At 50.9% G+C, this 19563-nt stretch overlaps 1 protein-coding gene across 2 annotated transcripts in view; it reads right to left on the reverse strand.

The window, feature by feature from the left end:
• The window catches only part of Scnn1b (sodium channel epithelial 1 subunit beta), a 61733-nt gene extending 42567 nt beyond the window's left edge, over positions 1-19166 (reverse strand). For both annotated transcript variants that reach the window (XM_028867851.2, XM_028867852.2), the window contains exon 1: positions 19065-19166. The gene's annotated coding sequence lies outside the window, so the exon portion shown is untranslated. The remainder of the gene's footprint in view (positions 1-19064) is intronic.
• Between the last annotated feature and the right edge of the window lie 397 nt (positions 19167-19563).

Below are 19563 nucleotides of genomic sequence, written 5' to 3' on the forward strand. Positions count from 1 at the left end.
GACTGTGTCTGAAAAAAAAAAAATTGGTTGTTAGGGGGAAATGTGGGAGGATAGCAGGAAATTTAGTTTGATTGCTGCTGTTGGTATTTTTTTTCTTTTGATGGTATTGTTTTTAAGATAAAAAAATATCTAGTTACATAGCCCTGACTGTTCTGGAACTCACTACGTAGCCCAGGCTAGCCTCAACCTCATGGTAATTCTTCTGCCTTCTGAGTGCTACTGGAATTACTGGAATGCGCCACAGAGCCCAGAAAACTCTTATTTTTCTGATGACTTCCTAGAATTGAGGGGCTCAGGGAGTGGTCCAGTGAGCACCTGGGTCGCTTGGGATCAAGTTTCTATTACTTGGCCAAGTGGGTTCACAAAAGAACATAAGATTGGGCATACACTTCAGCTTATGTTCTAATATTTGTCCCTGTTTACTCCAGTTTTTGTTACTTCATAATTTATTTTCAATTCAAAGAGAAACCAAACAGAAGTGATGTTCTGTTAACTGGCAGAGCCTACCCAGGACCTCCAGCCTTGTCTGGTCTCTGGAGGTGACCCTGGCCTTGCCTCTTGAGAACTGGCTGGGACAAAGATGGGCTTCAGAGGAGGTGACTGTGGCGGGCCCCTCCACACGGATGTCCTCCATCTCTGGGCTGTTTGCTCTTCCTATCACCCGGCACCCTATCCTGTGCAGTCCCCAGTCTGTGGAGAACACCTCCTCCACCAGGCCCAGAGCCAGGAGCCCTGTCATCTGGTCCCAGTGGATGGATGACTTGGGGGCACCCATGGCAAGCACCCAAGCCGTTGGCCCTGCCCTCGCTCATTCAAGCGGCCACCTGCCCAGGGTGGGTGGAGTGTCACGTGCTGACTGAGGGCAGGCTGGAAGGGAAGAATGTGGCTGCTTTTATCTGCTTGCTTCCTCCCCTCCCTGTCCAGGCTGGAGGCAACTGCAGAGGATAAGATCAGCTAAGCCTGGGAAAGGTGCGTGCGTGCGTGCGTGCGTGCGTGCGTGTGTGTCTGTGTGTGTACATGTGTGCATGTGCTACAACATGCTCGTGGAGGTCAGAGGACAACTTGCAGGAGTTGGTGCTCTCCTTCCGCTGTGTGGGCACGGGGATTGAGCTCAGGGCATCAGGCGTATCAGCTAGTGCCTTTACCCACTGAGGCATCCTACCGGGCCCAATTGGATTTTTGAGATCAGGCTTCACTATGTAGCTCTACCTGGCCCTGGGCTCACTCGGTAGCACAGACTGGATTTTGAGCTAACAGCACGTTTTCTGTCTCTGCTTTCTCCCAAGGACTGGTTTCATAGGTGTGCACTACCACCCCAGCTACATTTTTGCCTGTAATTTTTTTTCTTACAATTTACTAATTAACTACTGTATGGGGTACATGCATACTACAGGAGGACGACTTGCAGAATCTGGCTCTCTCCTTCCACTGTGTAGGTTCCAGGGATGGACCTCAGGTCACCAGTCTTGGCAGCAAGCACCACTGAGCCATCTGGCCACTTCCAATTTGCCTTTAAATAAGAAATGGGAAAAAGGCTCCTAAAGTGGGTGGCTTAATATGAGAGTGCATCCACAGAAAGTTCTGGAAGCTTTTGTTTGGAATAAAATAATATGTCAGTCCCAGCAGAAGGCATTCCCACTGGGTATGAAGGATGAGTCCCCGTTCTCCTCTCCCCAATTCAGAGTCAAGAGGGCTGGCTCTTCAGCTGTCTTCTCTGCCCACCTCCCCTACACCCCCCTGCCTACGGGTCCTCTCTCCCTCATCTCCTTCAGCCAGCCAGGACTGCCCTAACAAGGCATCAAGCTGCATGGCTCAGACGGCAGAATGCATTTTCTCATTGTCTGGAGGCTTCGAGTGGAAGGTCAAGGTGCCGGCGTGGGGTTGGCTCCATTGTGACTGCTCTGCTGTTCTAACCTGTCCTCTGCCTGTGTGCAGGAAGGCCCTGTTCTGTATCCATGCTCCCTCTTCTTACAACGGCATCATTCGTGCGGAGGCAAGTTCTCTAGCTGCGTCTTCTTAAAATTTAATCACCATTTTAAGGCCCCACTGCAAGTATAGACATCCTGGGGCTAGCGGTTCAGCCTAGGAATTTGGGGGGACGTGATTCACCCCACAGCACAGTGGCAAGTGCCAGGTGCTGGAGGGAGATAGGCAAGCGTCTCCTCCCCCTTGTGACCTCACACCCAGCTCCACACACAGTGCGGGGGAGACTTACAGAACGTTGAAAGAAAAGGCACCTTTTGAGCTGTGGTGCACACCTGTGACCCTAGCACCCCGGAGGTAGAGGTGTGAAGATCAGAAGTTCAAGGTCATCCTCAGGTACATAGTGAGTTTGAGACTAACCTGGGCTACATGGGATCCTGTCTCCAGAAAACATAGGAGGGAGAGGAGAGAGGGAGAAAAGGAGAGAGGGAGAGAAAGAGAGAGAGAGAGAGAGAGAGAGAGAGAGAGAGAGAGAGAGAGCGAGCAACAAGGTGTCTCAGCAGTTAAAAGCGTTTGTCACCTGACCTGATGATCTAGTACAGTCTCTGAGACTCACAGAATGGAAGGAGAGAACCTGCTCCCATAAGGTGTCCTCTGACCTTCACACGTGGCATAGGCACACACACACACACACACACACACACACACACACACACACACACACCCCTCTACCTCTAAACAGTCCTCAAAACCTGTGTGCCAACCTGTCCCCCAGCCCTGAACCCCACAAGCATGTACTGGATACCTACTGTATACAGTCCAGCACTTCTCTCCTGGTAGGATAGATAGAGATGATGCAGCCAGACAGCCATGCTGTGAGACAGATCGATAAAGCGACAAGAGGAGAGGCTAGTCCTCAGAGAGGTCACGGTGACTGTCATTTTCGAGGGACTTCCTGGAAGAGCTGGCATGGAGAGATGGATCTGGGCAGATGTCAAGAATTCATCAGGGGAGGCACTCCAGGAAAGAAGCAAGAAAGGGGGCTCAGAGCTCCCTAGAATGCGCTCTCACTCTCTCTCCCCTCTCTCCTCTCTCCCTCTCCGCCACACACCATGCTATGCTTCATCATATGTAGGAGCTAATTTTCCTACCAACTCAATGGCAAGGGTGCTACTTCTACCTCATTTTATGGGTGGGAAAACCAGAGCACAGAAAGGACAAGCCAACGACACAAGGTGGTGACCAGCAAGTGGCAAGCTGGGATTTGAACCCGAGTTCTGAAGAGGAATGAAGGGGACAGAAAACATGTGTTTGCTGGAAAGCCTGTGAGGCCTTTGCTCTGCAGCCAATGGGAGCTGTAGGAAGCTTTTGGGGGTGTATGTGGAGGAAGGGGCACATTCCTCGACAGTCTAGCCTCAGGGAAGTGGACCCAGCATCCGAGTGTTCTTTTCTAGAGCTGGGAGAATCCGTCTTCAACAGCCATCCTTTCTAGCACAGTCTCCCAGATTAAGAGTGTAAACCTAGCAGCTGCTGCACGTTTTTGTCCTCCCTTCCCTCCGGTAATTACAAAAGCCAGCGTTTGCTCAGCACAGTGCCAAGGACTCTCGGCATGCACTGCCTCATGGAAATAAAGGCAGGAAAACGGAGAACCTATCACTGCCCCGTTTGCAGAATGGCCTACTGAAGCTCAGAGATGTAATGGGATCTTGTCAGAGCCACCAGCAACACAAGATGGAGGAGGGATCATCTATCTCCCTACAGAATCCCAGGGCTCTGTGCCAAGCCTTCCTCTCAGACGAGTCTCCCTGACTCCGATCTGTCCCCTTGCTGCCTGTTTCAGCCCACTGGAGCCTACCCCTCCCCCGCAAAGGCGGTCAGCAGACCAGGCCCAGCTGCTTCCCACCCCGACTCCATGAGCAGGGCCTTCAAGCCATTTGGGTAGCCCTGATCACACAGCAGCTACTGGGCATGGGAGACGTTCCTTGTGGAACTGAGATACGCCACAGGTGTAGGACACACTCTAGTCCCTAAGGCCACAGTGTGAAAGTGGTAGGCCAGACACTGAGAGTTCTGAGCATAGTGCGAACGTCACTGAACGGTGTGCTCAAAAGTGACTTAAAGCGGGCAGGCAAGACGGCTCGGCAGGTCAGCGCACTCGCTGCCAAGCCTTGAAACCTGTTGGATCCGGTGTGTAGAAGGACAGAACCGATTCCCCAGAGTTGTCCTCTCCCCCGATACACACTGTGGCCCATGTGTGCCCACCTCAAAATGAATTATGTAATTAGGAAATTTATTTTAAAAAGTGGTTTGCTGGGTGTGATAGAAATGCCTTCAAGTCTAGTACTCAGAAGACAGAGGCAGGTAGATTTCTGTGAGTTTGAGGCCAGCCAGGGCTACATAGTGAGACCCTGGCTCAAAAAAAAATTTAAGATACAGCGATTTAAGATGGGGTTAAGGTTTCGTGGAACCTTCTTCTGCATGCTGGAGGCCCTGGGTTCCATCCCCAGCCCTGAAAATAAAAGAGGTGACCATTTGTATGTTACAGGTTTGGTTTTGTTTGGTTTTTAAATCACAACTGAAAATAAAATGTATTTCTGGGTGTGGTGACATGCACCTTTAACCCCAGCACTTGGGAGGCTGAGGCAGGAGGATCATGAGCTCATAGCTGGCCAGGGTTCCACGTCTCAAAGATCGAGGCTTGGCACTGCAGGTGCACTTGGTTAGCACGTGCCAAGCCTTGGGCTCCGTCCTCGATGTTTAATTGCTCCTGTGGTTCATGTTTGTGCATCATATTCTATTAATATAGGACAGCATTGGGTGGGAACAGTGAGTTAAGAGCTTAAATATGGATTGGCTATTGCAATGAATATTTGTAGGGGGGGGCAAATAGGTGCTTTTTGATTATAAGCCAACTCTTGTGAGCAAAAGGGCACAGAGGCATGAGTAGGGCCAGGGTGGGGGTTTGGGGTGGGGGTGTGAGGTCAGGGTGTAGGGAGGCGGGGTAGGGAAGTGGCGTTCAGGCTGTTTGCAGAGTGAAATCATAGTTCCCATCTGTCCTTCTGTGGTGGTAGAACATTTGCTGAGCACCTAGCATGTACCAGGAACTATCACATGACACCATCTCATTTAATCCTCGAGTGGAGCCTGCAAGGAATTGTCACCCCTCCAGCACAGAAGGCCACTCAGGGTCACCCAGCTGTGACAAGAGAAACCAAGTGAAAGGTGCCAGCGCACCTGCCTTCTCAAGTGAACAGTGATGCCGTTCTACTAACGTCCCCCCTCCCCCTCCCCCCGCCACGGGCTGGCACTTCTGGTTTCCAGAGCGGTAGGAGCACCCCTACCCCCACACCAAGGTAGTCAGTGGCCCCATCCAGGAAGAAAAGTCAGCAGTTCTACGCTGACTTCCAACACCTCACTCCCCTGTTCAGACCTGCCTGCCAGCCCTCTCAAGTTCAAGGCCTTCGGGAACCAGTTGGGGGCTGGGTGGTCAATCTTGATCAAGGCAGTTGTGGAGGGTGGCACTGGGCCCAGTCTGTCTCCAGAACTGCGGTGGCTCCAACTTTCCGAGGGGTGGCGGCGCCTGTCCCCTCCCTCCCATCGCTCCAGGCCTGAAGCTGAGGTCCCCAGAGGTGAGGCTGACGTGCATTTGACAGGCTGATCTGTGTTATCCTCCAAGACCCCTCTGCGGTGAACTGCACACGGCAGAAGCTGTGGAATGGGGAAGAAGACCGCATGACCACAGAAACTCTGTCTTCTGGGTAACAATTATATCTTTAACTTGTGGGTTTGGACTTGAGGAAACCGAACCGCTCAGGTCTGGTCAAAGGCACAGCTTGGCCACAGAAGCAAATCAAGATCTCACTCTTCTAGGAGACCTGGGAGCCTTAGACTGAATAAAACTTCTTCTGGGGACCTCCAGGCAACCCGCTCAGTGAGAGCCACTGGGCTAAATGTCCCAGTGCATGACTGAGAGAGGTGTTTTTCAAAGTCTGGTTGTCCTTCTGACCGTAGCTGCAGCCCCTGGGAGCACTGTCGGCAAGGCAGATCCTCAGACCCTACCCAGTTCTCCTGAATCAGAAACTCCAGTTCAAGCACCTTCTGGAGTTCCGGGTCATGTTCAAGCTTAAGAATCACTCACTGGCTTAATGTCTCTCCATGTAAAGGATGACACCAGAGTGGGGTGTATAAATCCCAGCCACTCCAGAGTCTGAGGCAGGAAGATGGAGACTTCAAGACCAGCCTGGGCCTCCAGTAAGTTGGAAGACATTCTAGGGAGATTCCATGTCAGAAAACAAAAACTAAAACCAAGAAACGAGACAGCAGCGGTGGTCTCTGAAGAATGACTGACAGCTTCACACAGAGATAAAATCCAAACCTGATGTCACCCATCGATACAGAACCTTTCTCTTTTAACTCTGCCATGCTGGGGATGTACCCAGGGCCTCGAGCATGCAAGGCACGTGCCCTCGCACTGAGATACACCCCAGCCAGAATGCGCATTGTAACAAGATTCCAGGTGACCTGTGTGCTGGTTGGAATTGGAGCCACCCTGGCCTAAGTTCCTTTTCATTTCTCCTGGGTCTCAAGCTCTCCTGGAAGGATGATGTCACAAAACAAAGACCAGCCAGACGCAGGAGACGGCCACTGTTGGAAATTGGGATTAGATGTTTAGAGAAAACCAGGTGCGAGTGAGATTTGGTGAGAAACGAAATGATTATGACTGGGGGCACAGCTTCGTGGTAGAGCATTCACTTAGCATGCTCAAAGGTCTTGAGTGCCTTCCCCAACATCTTCTATCCCAGGGGAAAATGCTATGTGACTCACACAGTCAGGTATTCGGAGCATCAGCTTGTGATCCCATCCACAAGAAAGATGTCAAATTCAGATACAGTGGTGTAGGCCTTAAGAGACAAGAGCATTGTGATCTGGTCTCTCTCTCTCCCCTCCCTCTGTGTATGTGTGTGTGAGTGTACGTGTACGTGTGTGTGTGTGTGTGTGAGTGTACGTGTACGTGTGCGTGTGTGCGTGCGTGCGTGCGTGCGTGCGTGCGTGCGTGTGTGTGTGTGTGTGTGTGTGTGTGTGTGTGTGTGTGTAGGTCATCCTGGGCTGTCATCCTCAGGGACGCCATCCACCTGCTTTGGGACAGGGTCTCTCATTGGCGCAGTCCTTACTATGAAGCTAACCTTGGTTACCAGCCTGCTCCAGGAATCCTCTCCCTGTCCTTGCCTCCCCAGTGTTGGGACTATGAACATGCACTTCTACGTCTTGGCATTCTTACAGGGGTTCTGGGGATTGAACTCCGGTCCTCACGCTTACACAGTGCTTCACCGTTCATGCGATCTCCCCAGCCCCTGGGATGGCTCTGTGGGAACCAGTAATGGACCTGGGCAGAAGGACACAGACAGAACTGGAGAAGAACCAGTGAAAGCCATCTCCCTGGACGGGTCCCCTGCAGGTGCTTAAACAGCAGTGACGCTTGGCCCCGCCCTCAGAGCACCTGATTTACTTGGTCTGGGGTGTGGTGTGAGCCTGGAGTTGACAACATTCCCCAGAAAGCAAGAACTTGCAGCAGAGTTTGGGAAAATGGACTAAAGTAAGGATGATACACTTTTAGTAAAGGTCCAGACAGTAAGATGATTAATCACTATTATTATTATTATTATTATTATTATTATTATTATTATTATATGTGTATATGATGCTAGTGATTGAACCTGGGAGTTTGTGTTTTGTTAGGCAAGCACTAAAAACATTTTTCTTTGTATCTAAACTCTGAGACTGGGTCTCAATGTGTACCCCAATTGGCCTTGAACTCCATCTTCCTGCGTTTACCTCCCATGCTAGGACGACAGGTGCGGCTACCATGTAAGGCTCTTGATGTCATTTCAACTGTGTGATGGCCATGCTTAGCTCACACGCTACACGATTAGAGGGTAGATCCAGCTTGGCTGGAGAGCCCTCGCTCACACAATCCTGGGCTTGGCACTGAACTGTAGTCCTGGCCAACTGGCGGCCCAGCCTGTAGGCTGGCTTCTGTGGTTGTCCTCGGCCTAGGGTCCCTCTACCCCACATCAGCTGCCATAGCCGCCCTGAATTATGACAAATTCATGCTGAAAAGACATGAAAAGACAATCTAATATTGCTTGACTCCACCTGGTTCTGGGCCACAGGTGTCAAGACTGGGCCCTGATTCTTCGGTCCCTTTAGGATTTCAGCGACCTGCTTCCAAAAGGTGTGTAAAGCTCCCCCTATCTGCCTGGGACATCACCGAACCTTGAAATGAATGTTCTGTGCAGCAAGCATGGTGATCAGAGGTTCACTACCACACAAGCCTCCTTTCCTCTATAGTTTGTCTCGATGAGAATTATTATATATCATATTTTTAGATGAAAAAGAGACACAAAGAGGTCAAGTGATTTGCTTCAAGTCCCACAGAAAGACTAGGAGGATTTTTCCTTTTGGCAACGCTGGGGATTGAACCCAGGGACTTGAGCCCACAGCTAACTGCAGTGCATGCTTTTGTGGTCACTCTGCCTCACTGCTTCCTCGTCCTCTATCTTAATGACCATCTATAATCCTCTGCCACCCCCAGTCACCACAAGGCCCACGCACAAACTTCTCAAGGTCAAACCTGCTTGGTCTGCTTGGGCAGCAGCAAACCTGGGCTCCTTGGGTCTTGATTGACATCTAGACAGTCATGCAACCACACTCTGCTTTGAGCCTGTATTGGGAACTGATAAAATCACTCTATACTGCTCAGGAGAAGGAGGCTGGCAGACCCTCCCTGTTTGTTTGCGCAAGCTGTGTGTACCTCATAACTCCAGGGGCACTATTCATAATGCAGTTGGTTGGATGACATCTTGGAGTTGTGCAGTACACATGTAGCTGTGCATAGCAGCCCTGGAGGCTGGAGGTAAGATTTTCAGGATCCACTCACTGGCATAGGAATTGCCCTGAGCTGTCTTCGTTGCTGTTCAGAAACAAACCCTCAAAAAGAGAACAGCCCAGAAGGAAATGTCTCCGGGTATGATGGGGGAAGGGTCTGTGCCAATGCTTTGGGGGAACTGCTTGGATTGGGAGAGGAAGTAATTGGTTCTTCCTGGGACTTCTGCCTTCAACTGGAGAAGCATCCTTCCCGACTTGTCTCAAACCGGGCAGATTACAAATTCAGTGGGAATCTCAGCCCCAATCTGGGCAGGAGCTCTCCCTCTGCTCTGCGCTCAGCCCTTAGGTGGTGTCTGCCGGGCACCCTGCAAGCCACCCTATTCCAGGCCAGTTCTCACATTGGGCTCCACCTGCCTCTGGAAATCCAGAGCTGATGGGAACTGACTCACAGCCAGAGCCTCGAGCTATGCCCTTAACTACTGTTCCCCTGGCCTGTGTATTTTCCTCTATTTGTTTTGCTTTTACAATCCAAGCCAGGCCCTGTGCCAGGGCTGTACCTGAATGAGCTTATGTGTCCCTTCCCATGAGCCCAAGAGGGAGGAATTGCAATCATTCCATTTTATAGATCAGATCTCTGTTCAAAGAGATTGAGTCAATTCCCCGAAGCCACACAATTAGAGAGTGGAAGAGTTAGGATTTGAATTGGTATTTTTTGCCCACATTCTTCCTTATTTTTTTTTTTCCCATGGAACAAGATGCATCACGTCCTCTGAGTATGTCTGTCTTCAGACTGGGCCTTGACCTTGGGTCTGAAAAGCCATGTGGGCCATGTTGCTGTTGCCGATGGGGGTGATGGTGGTGGTGATGGACACGATAAAGATGATAATGGGTGTGGGAGTGGTGCTTAGGGGTAATGATGATGATGGTCATGGGGGGTGTGTGTGCTAGGAGTTCACATCTCCCTGGTAGTGTTATTGCAAGCAAACCAGATGAGGAAATGCAGACAGTAATGGCCGGCTTTACAGCCATTGCTCAATGAGTATAAAGGCCCCTCCATAAAGACCTCCAGAATGGGTCCCACTGCACCAGGGCTTACTAGATACTTTCCCCCTCCTACCTGAGATCAGAGACAAGAAGGGGGAAGAAGGAAGGGCTGGGGGTGGGTCTCAATGTCAGCATGCTTGCTTAGCATGTGCACAGTCATGGGTTCTGCCCTACCACGGCAGAAAGGACAGCACCGTTGTGCCCCTGTGGCCTTCTCAGCTCCCTACTGAAGTCTAGCTTCTCTTTTCCCTGCGTGGAGTCTAGGTCATACATTCTCCACCTTGCTAGGCTTGTTTGTTTGTTTGTTTGTTTTGCCTGCCTCCCCTTTTGAACTATCCCATCAGAGGAAGTTGCTACTGTTGGGCAATTTGGAGGCTGAGCTGGTGCCCCAGATTAGAAGGACCTTAGAGTGGCAGTCACATGCTAACACTTGCCAGCGTCCTGGTTAGGGGAGACCAAGATCTTAACCCACACAATGACACAGGGCGATTCCCAGTTGATCTAAAAGCTGAAACCTTATATTTGGCTGCGGGTGGCCCACAGACATTGAGAGTCATGTCCCAGATGGAAAAATTCCACTTCTCATCTACCCTGGTGGCTCAGGCGACACCCAGCATCTGAGAGGGCAGGGTCAGGCAAACAGTGCCCTCTGCAGCCAAACTGCCCAGCTTACAACCCCAGCTTCACCTTCGCTAGCTCTTAGTGACCCTGAGTAAGCAAGTGACTTAGCCTCTCGGATTCCGTTCACCTCTGCCACCCGTTTCACAGGACTGCGTGAGGTGGTAATGCATTTGTGCAGAGAGAAAACTCAGTTTCCCTGTGTGTAACATGGAGAGTTACACTACCCACCTTTGTGGCTGCTAAAAGAATTCAGTGACATAATGCAAGTGCTTGCATGTAGTATACATCACTGCCCTGGGCTGGGGGTACAGCAGATGCTCAGCAAATCCCAGTTTGAGTGCAAAACCCAGGATCCAATCCCCAGCATCCAACAGAAGAAAAAGAAAAACCTCTGCCTGTGGCTACTGTATTGACGGGGAGAAAGCCACGGGGGCCTCATCTGCATTCAGACCATTGTTGACAGTGAAAGTCAGCAGAACAGCTGTTTCCAGGGCAATGTGGCAACCTTTGAGGAGGAGCTGAGATGCCTCTTGGAGGGTATCCAGAGAAGAGCTTTGGCCTGTTAGACTGCCAGCCCCACCAGGAGCAATCCTGTCCACCTCAGGCCAGCCCTACTGGAAAGGCCCTCCTGGGAGTTGCAGGATTGAGATGAGGATGGGAAGGGGATCTCCAGGTGAGGGGCAGAGGAGGCTCCAGGGAGCTGAGCCATGGCTTACTATTCCAGGTATATTTTCAGTGTCTATTTGAACATTCGCATGCACCATATGGCATCTCCTGCCATACCTCCTTCCCACCCTTTCGTCAGTCTTACTTTGCAGATGTTCACTGAACATCAGCTTGGAGCCTTAGCTTCCACAGTAACCAAACACCCTCACTTAGTCCCTGATTTAAATTCCTACAAAGTAGGTTATAGTACCCAGCATATGAAGCATCCCCAATTCCTGCCTGGGATGTCTCCAACCTCCGAGTGCCTCTTCCCATGAAACCCCAGGTTCTGCCACCAGCAAAACAACCCAGTGAACCCCTAGCCAGTCAGTGAACCAGAGCCAGGGTAGGGTGAGGTGGGGGATTGGCACCCTCCGCAACATACTTAGTCCTAAGTTGATCTTTCAGCGTTCCAGGCATAAGTGACAGTGTGTCTGCCAAAGGTCAGCCCTGGGGCAGCCCTAGGAGCATACTCTGTGAAGCCTGCTCTCAGGCACTCTGGCCCAGATCCCAGGGTGGGAAACCTCAGTGGTGCCCCTTGGGACTGTATTACACAAACTGCCTGGAGGAGAAAGCAGTAAGGAGCTGGGCAAGCCTTGGTGCCTGGAGATGCCCCCAAGACCCTCTCACCCGCAGCAGGTGGAGGCCCTGTCTCCCAGAGAGTGCACTCCGTCCTGAAGCTCTCCCTGGAGTCAGCAGCCTTCCGTGCCAGCTCCTGCTCTTCTCCCTCCAATGCAGAGGGTTGGGTGCTGCAGCCAGGGCTCTCTGTTCCAGCAGGCTCAGGGCTGTGTCTCGCATGCACGTCTGGCCTCCCCTCTGCCTGGCCTCCTCTCTGTCTCCTCCCCTTCCTCTTCATCGCTTGCCTTCTCTGTCTGTCGCTCTCTTGCCTCCCATGGATGAGCACTTACTACCTACCAGATGCCAGGCATGTTCTTGCTACCTGACACTTGCCACCCCCTCATCTGTAAGCAGTCCTTCAAAGGCTGCCCTTAAATCCACAGCCTCAGACCCAAGTTTCTGTACTTTCTTTCTCTAACACAATCCACCCAGGCCGAGACCAACTGCTTCTCACTGTGGTGTGAGCAGAGGGCAGAGGTGATCTGCTCTGTGTGTGAGGATGTTGTCACCAGGATTCAAAGAGGGAAAAGCAACAACCTACACACACACACACACACACACACACACACACACACACACACACACACACACACGTAAACACACTCACCAGTCTAAGAATGCCAGCAATCCCAAGCAGTGGGATGGGATCTTGTTGGCAGAGCATCAGTGTCTGCCGGAAGTGCTAAGAGGAGCCAGATCAGTAGTTCCAGAGCCCACACCTTCGAATGAGCTCCCTCCCCACACATATAGGGAAAGCAGCAGGCCTGCTTAGTTTTGTCCCTGAGGTCTGTACCCCAAGGTCAGCGGGGAAGAGAACAGCCAGGCTTGCCCAGGTATTTCTAAACCTGCAGCCACACTCCTAAGATTCTCCCAGTCAGGGGGTGCTGGGGTGAGGGAGGGAGAAAGTTGAACCCAGACTGTTTTTACTGTGTGGCCTTGGGCACTTTGGGGACCTCTCAGAGCCTCCAGGGTCCTGCACACTGTCTGGTGACAAATGACCTTCTAGAAAACTCAGAGTTATGGCTAGGATAAGGATCTCTAGTGTCAAAATGAATAAATAATCTCTTTGAGGTAGCTTTCACCTCTAATGCCAGGGCTCGGGCTAGCCTGACTAACGTAGAGTCCACTTCCCAAACGGAAACAAACAGGGGCCTGCACGGTTGGCTCAGTGGGAAAGGGCTGCCAAGCCCGGAGTGCCATCCCTGGGACTCACACACAGCAGAAACAGAGACCTGACTCCTCCATTGTCCTGTGACCGCCATACACCTGTGCTGGCATGTTCGTAACAACATACATATACAACTGTACTAGACGGAAGCAAACAATAACATCTCTCAAAACACAGCTTCTTTCAGGTCATTTCAAATGACCTAGTTACATCACACCCATGTATTCAGGATTTACTGTGGGTCAGTCACTGGGGTAAGGGCTTCTCCCTTTAGCCCCCAGAGTGTCCATCTTGAGGGGAGAATCTTTATTTCCAGTTTATGATGAGAAACCCGAGGCACATAGAGGTTATGGGACTTGCCCGAGTTTCATGGTGCCTACGTGGGCAGGGCTGGATTTGAATCTCTGTGATTATGTGTGGGATAATAAGCCAAGGCCGAGAATCACAGCAATTTGTGATGAAGACAAAAATCACAGCATTTTGTGTGTAAGACAGCTGGCAAGAGTTTATCTGACTCAACATTTTGTACTTTGCATTATAAAACCATAATTTCTAATTTGTTCAAAGTCAGTGATAATAGGAAATACAGACTTGATCTCTCCTCACACTGTGTGTGTTCGTGTGTGTGTGTGTGTGTGTGTGTGTGTGTGTGTGTGTGTGTGTGTGTGTGTCTAGGCCAGAGTCAATTTTGGGTGCCATTCCTTAGGAGTGGACCACTTTGTTGTTTTTTGAGATGGGTTTCCAGCCGGGGCTGGGGCTTGCTGGTTAGGCCAACAGCCTGGCCATGGAGCTCCAGGGGTTGACCTGTCTCCACCTCCCCAGCACTGGATTACAAGCATGTACCACCATGTCCATCTTTCTCCCACGGGTTCTGGGAGTCAAGCAGGCTCTCATCTTGTGCAGAACTTAAACCTGAAGTCTTAGGATCTGATTCCAGTCGCTGGTTTCAGCCGCCCTGCTCCCCTGAGCCTGACCCGTGATGGCCCCAGGCAGCAGAGCCCCGTGTGTGCACAAAATGACTTAGTATTTGTATAGGGCCTACGAGGCCAGCACTTCGCCTACCCCATTTTGCAGGTGGGGAAATGAAGCGTGGAAAGAGTCACTCAGTTGGGTCCACATAGCTGAGAAATGTCAGAACCAAGGCTGGAACTCAGGACAGCTGAAGTCGAAGCTCCTATTTTGCTGTTGTTGCCGTGTGTGTGTGTGTGTGTGTGTGTGTGTGTGTGTGTGTGTGTTGCTGAGAATCAAACCTAGGGTCTTGCCCATGCCAGGCAAGTGTTCTACCATGGAGCTACATATACCCAGTTCCCTAAGTTCCCTAAGAATTTCCTTTTTCTCGTTTGTTTCAAAACATAAACCATAAACCAGTTTAAAGCACACAGTTTGGGGTGACTAAGCACACTTCTGCCATTGTGCATCTGGCACTGCTGTCCATCCCCAGAGTCTTTCATCACCACTAACACGAGGGACTCTGCACCATGAAACAGCCCACACCCTCCCCAGCCCGCTCCCTGAGGACCTCATATATGTGGGTTCCTATAGAGTTGCTCTTTTGTTACTCTAGCCTCTGCTTTAAAAATCAAATTCTCATTTAAAACCCAATACATGGGCCTGGAGAGGAGGCTCCGTGGACTAGGTGCTTTCTGCACAAGCATAGGATCTGAATTTGGATCTCCAGCATCCACGTAAGAAGCTGACCTGGAGCTCCCTACGTAGACCAGGCTGGCCTCCGACTCACAGAGATCCTCCTGCCTCTGCTTCCTGAGTGCTGGGATTAAAGATGTGAGCTAACATGCGGTGCTTGCCTCCTGGCTTTTTGTTTGTTTGTTCTTGGTTTTTCAAGACAGGGTTTCTCTGTGTAGCTGTGGCTGTCCTGGAACTTTCTCTGTAGACCAGACTGATCTTGAACTCAGAGATTCACCCTGGGGAGGGGGGATGGGTTCAAGATAGGGTTTCTCTGTGTAACAGCTTTGGCTATCCTGGAACTCACAGAGATCCTCCTGCCTCTGCCTCCTGAGTGCTGGGATTAAAGGCGTGCACCACCACCACCTCCCGGCTCCCTAAGGCTGTTTCCTATATGTGGACTTCCTTTCTCATGTACATCCTTCAAAACCTCTCTTAGCGATTTCCTTCTTCTTTGTGCCTTTCCTTGAAATGTCACAGGATCTGACCAGTTAACATGGCCATTATCACAGAGTACTGAGGTCATATTTACTGTAATCCAGGCAGAAATTGAGTGGTTTAAGCGTATTGACTCATTTAATACCTGAAATAACCCTTCAAAGCAGGCATTGTGTATCACCTCAGCTCCCCACAAGGAAATAGTCACAAAAGAGCCAAATTAGAGACCCGAAGTGACACAGTTTATCTAAATCACCTGGGAGACAGAAATGGCTCTGGAGTCCTGGTGTTACTTTCTATTGTGCTATTCTTGGGGAATAAGGGGCGGTCTCCAGGGGACTGTAGGATCTTGGAGGTTCCCATTTGGTCTAAAAGGAAACTGACTAGCTCTCACTGCTTAAAATCTCAGGACTAACCCACAATTTTGAAGATTTACTTTTTTTTAAAAAAATTGTGTGTGTGTGTGTGTGTGTGTGTGTGTGTGTGTGTGTCTGTCTGTCTGTCTGTCTGTCTGTGTCTGTGTCTGTGTCTGTGTCTGTCTGTGTGTGGGCCTGGAGAGGAGGCTCCATGGACTAGGTGCTTTCTGAGTTTGGATCTCCAGCATCCACGTAAGAAGCTGGTTTGGAGCTCCCTAAGTAGACCAGGCTGGCCTCAGATTCACAGAGATCCTCCTGCCTCTGCTTGTGAATACTGGTGCCCAATGGGACCAGAGGGGTCAGATCCCCAGGAGATGGAGTTCCAAGTGTTGTGAGCTGCCTGACATGGTGCTGGCAACCAAAGTCAGGCCCTCTGCAAGAGCAATACATGCTCTTACCAGCCGGGCCATGGCTGCAGACCAGCTCACCCACACCTTCCAAGGAGAGTGTGGGACTGGGGAGATGGCTCCGCGGATAAAGCATTTGCTGTGCAAGTGTGAGACCGGAGGTCACAACCCCAGAGCCTACATAATAGAGGGTGTAGAAGCCATCTGTTATCCCCGTGCTCAGGGGAAGGGGCAGAATCCTGGGACAAGCTCACCGTCTAGACTAGCCAGATCAGTGAGAGCTCCTAGTTCAGTGAGAGACCCTGCCTCAGTAAGAAAAGTGGACAGGCTGGAGGAAGACACCAGATATGAATGCATGTGAAAACATACACACACACACACACACACACACACACACACACACACACACACAGCCTCATAAAGGCTGCCCGAAGGCTTTCTTTCTATTTTTTTAATAAAAGATGTATTTGTTTAATTTTATGTGCATGGGTGTTTGCCTGCATGTATGCACCAGGTATGTGCTTTGTGTTCACAGAGACCAGAAGAGAGCATTGAGTCCCCTGGAACCGGAGCCACAGATGGTTGTGAGCCACCATGTAGGTGATGAGAATCAAATCTGGGACCTCGCAAGAGCAGCCAGTGCTCTTAACCATTGGGCCATCTTTCCAACTCCCTAACCCTAGGCTTTGTTTATGACTTCAGCGGGGTCCTGTATTCTAAAGGTAGTCATTCACCGGAAGTCATTTCTGTATCTTAGTTAGGGGCTGGATGCACAATAGGACTTTTTTTTTTAAAGTATGTTTTTACATACTTTAAACAATGGCATGTTTAGACCCTGATGTGAGCTTGGCCTGGCACTCTGTGATAGAAATATCTTCCTTGGCTCCTATCCAGTGCTCAGGACTCTGGCTGCTCTTGAGGTGTGCAAGAGATCCTAAGTGGTAACTCAATATTGCCTACAGCACAGGACCATTTTAGGGTCTCCCCTGCCCAGAACAAGATTTTCTGAATTTTATTGGATCATCCTATTGAACACTCAACAGTTTGTAAAGACTGTTATCATTAAACCCATTTCACAGACGTGAAAACTGTGCCTCAGAGACAGGAGTGTATTTGCCTGACCTGAGAAGTGACAAAGCTGTAATTGAAAATGAAGTATTTCTGCTTTTAGCATTTTGCTAGCCTGACTGTTCTCAGACATTCCAACAAACTGTTTGCTTGCTTGCTTGCTTGCTTGCTTGTTATTTTGTTTTGGTCTTTTGAGACAAGCTCTTGCTATGAAACTCTGGCTGGCTTAGCATTTGCTATGCAGTCAAGGCTGGCCTTGAACCTGCAGTTCACCTGTGCCTCTCAAGCACTGGGATTACTGGCATGTAGCATCATACCATGCTACAGCAAACTTTTGATGGTCCTATCATACCTTTGAGGATGGACATAATCTTCTTGTACTATTATCTGGACCCAGAAAGTGTGGGGCACACAACCAGGAGACTGGGCACTTGGTTTAAGAACTCGTGGTTCTTAAATGTATGTGTCTTTCTGTGTTTGCACACTGTGTGTGAGTATTCTTGGAGGCAGGAAGAGGGTGGCAGATCCCCTGAAGCTAGTTACAGATGGTTGTGAGCTGCTTGACACGGGGGCTGGGAACCGAACTTGGGTCCTCTGGTTTTTAATCACTCTGCCTCCTACTGGAGAGTAAGAACGACACTGGCGGCAGTTGGAGAGAGCCCCCTCAATGGTGCCATCTCTGCCCACTGGGCACAGACAGCAGAGCTTGAGGACTGGCTCTTTCCTGGCCCTTGGACTCAGTGGAAGCTGCAGGTAGAGGAAAATGGGTTTGTTCTTGACCACAGATAGCTAGCACAAAGGTGGGCTCACCTGTCCATATGTCTGCGTGCTTTGGAATCTGTCTTTTGTCAATGTGTACTTGCATTCACATGGCTGTCTACAAATGTATGCATACACGGCTTCTGGGTATGCAATGGAAAAGAAGAGACCTTGTCCCCCAAATTCATACCCTGTGAAATTAGTTGAGAACAAAGAACAAGAATTCGAACTTGACACCAAAATGGTAATTTATGTTAGCTCCACGTCTATGCAGTAACATAGATGATTCTAGAAGGAATATATGGGGTTGAAGGTAAGTCACTATTGTTCAATGGTGTGGATAGATCATACAATTAACATTATATATCTGCCCACCACTTTACTATTTTATGTATTTCCTAAGGGCTTGTATATATATGATGTGTAGGTGCTGAGAAAGGTCTAGAAGAAATATTCCATTTGAAGATGGTGATTACCTTTAGAGAGCAGGGAGAGCAGGACTTCGAAAGTTTAAGAGGAAGGGGGTTGGTCCCTTGTGTTGGCTTGCTTGGCAGATGTCCCATCACGGAACTCTCCAGAGCCTCACCCAGGGATTACACCAGACTGAGCTGCTCCAAGCCCCTCACTGACGGAGATTGCTTTTGAGTGGGAAACACTGCAGTTTCCTCCCTAAACCCTGTGCCTCAGTTTCCCGCTCTTGTTCAGCACATCTATGCCATGTGACATTCTCTAGACATTTACTGTGTGCTAAAAATCCCGGAATGATGGAAAGACAGCGTAGGTTGGAACCTGGATCTGGGTTCCACCCCAGCATTGCCTCTTACATCGGTGTCCCTCAGAGTTGGCTGGCCTGGCAGAGGAGGTGACCATCAGGCTCTGGGGTTAGATGCCTGGGCTCAGATCTGCACGCAGCGCCTTGTCTCTGGGATCCTTGCAGGAGTGCGCGCCCCGCCCCCCACCCCCTTACCCCCTCACCCCCCGCCTCCCTCATCCTCGGGTTCCTCTCTGTGGAAGAGGAGAGCCCACCTGGCCGGGCTGCTTGATGGCGACGTGGGATGCGCTCTAGTTTTGCTTTTGTCGGCTCTTGAACTACCGCTCGCCCCGCCCATTCCGCGTGAGGACTTGACCACAGCCCTTCCCTCCAGCCGAGACAGGAGTACGACCCTCGCTGGGTCTTTCCCCGATCCGCTGAGCGAATCTTCCCTCTGTCCTCCCTGCATCCCCAGCGGGTCCAGCCCCACCGTCTCCTCAATGGCGAGTTTGGCGGCGGCCAGAAGCCCCAACGCCCTCGGGTGGGAAACTGAGGCTGGGTGGCCGGCTCTCGGCCGCTGTCAGGGGCCAGACTGCGGTCACTGCCCGAGTCCGCGTGCGCGGGGGTCGCTGTCATACCTGCTTAGGCTGCGGCTCGAGTCTGCGGTGCTGGTAGCTAAGGTGGTGGCGTCGGAGTGGCTGTGGCGCTGGGTCACCTGTAGAGCCCGGACGCTGTAGGCGGAGGGAGCGCGGAGGGCGGGGACCGCCCGGGAGCGCCTGCGGGCGGAGCCTGCCCGCCTGGGTTAGCCTGGTCAGCTGCACCGTCAAGCTCCAGGGCCACCCACCTTACGGGCTCCTGGCTAGGTGCAGAAATCCCTTCCTCCGTGTGTCCTCATAACCATCATACACCACTTACAGAAACTCAACTCGCTGGAGCACATCACACGCACCGCACCGTGACAAGTCACTGGTTGCAGCCCTGTTCTACTGGCGCTGAGATGTCCCTGCACAAATTGCGGGTTTCAGGAAAGCTCCCGCTGTTGGTCTTCCCAGAACATTCTTGCACCTGGCTGGTCATGGGATATAGCCTCCACCTCTGCGGTAGATAAGGACAGGTCACCAGGAGGTTTGGATCTCT

The sequence above is a fragment of the Peromyscus leucopus genome, chromosome 1, assembly GCF_004664715.2.
Source record: "Peromyscus leucopus breed LL Stock chromosome 1, UCI_PerLeu_2.1, whole genome shotgun sequence".
Lineage (NCBI taxonomy): Eukaryota > Metazoa > Chordata > Mammalia > Rodentia > Cricetidae > Peromyscus > Peromyscus leucopus.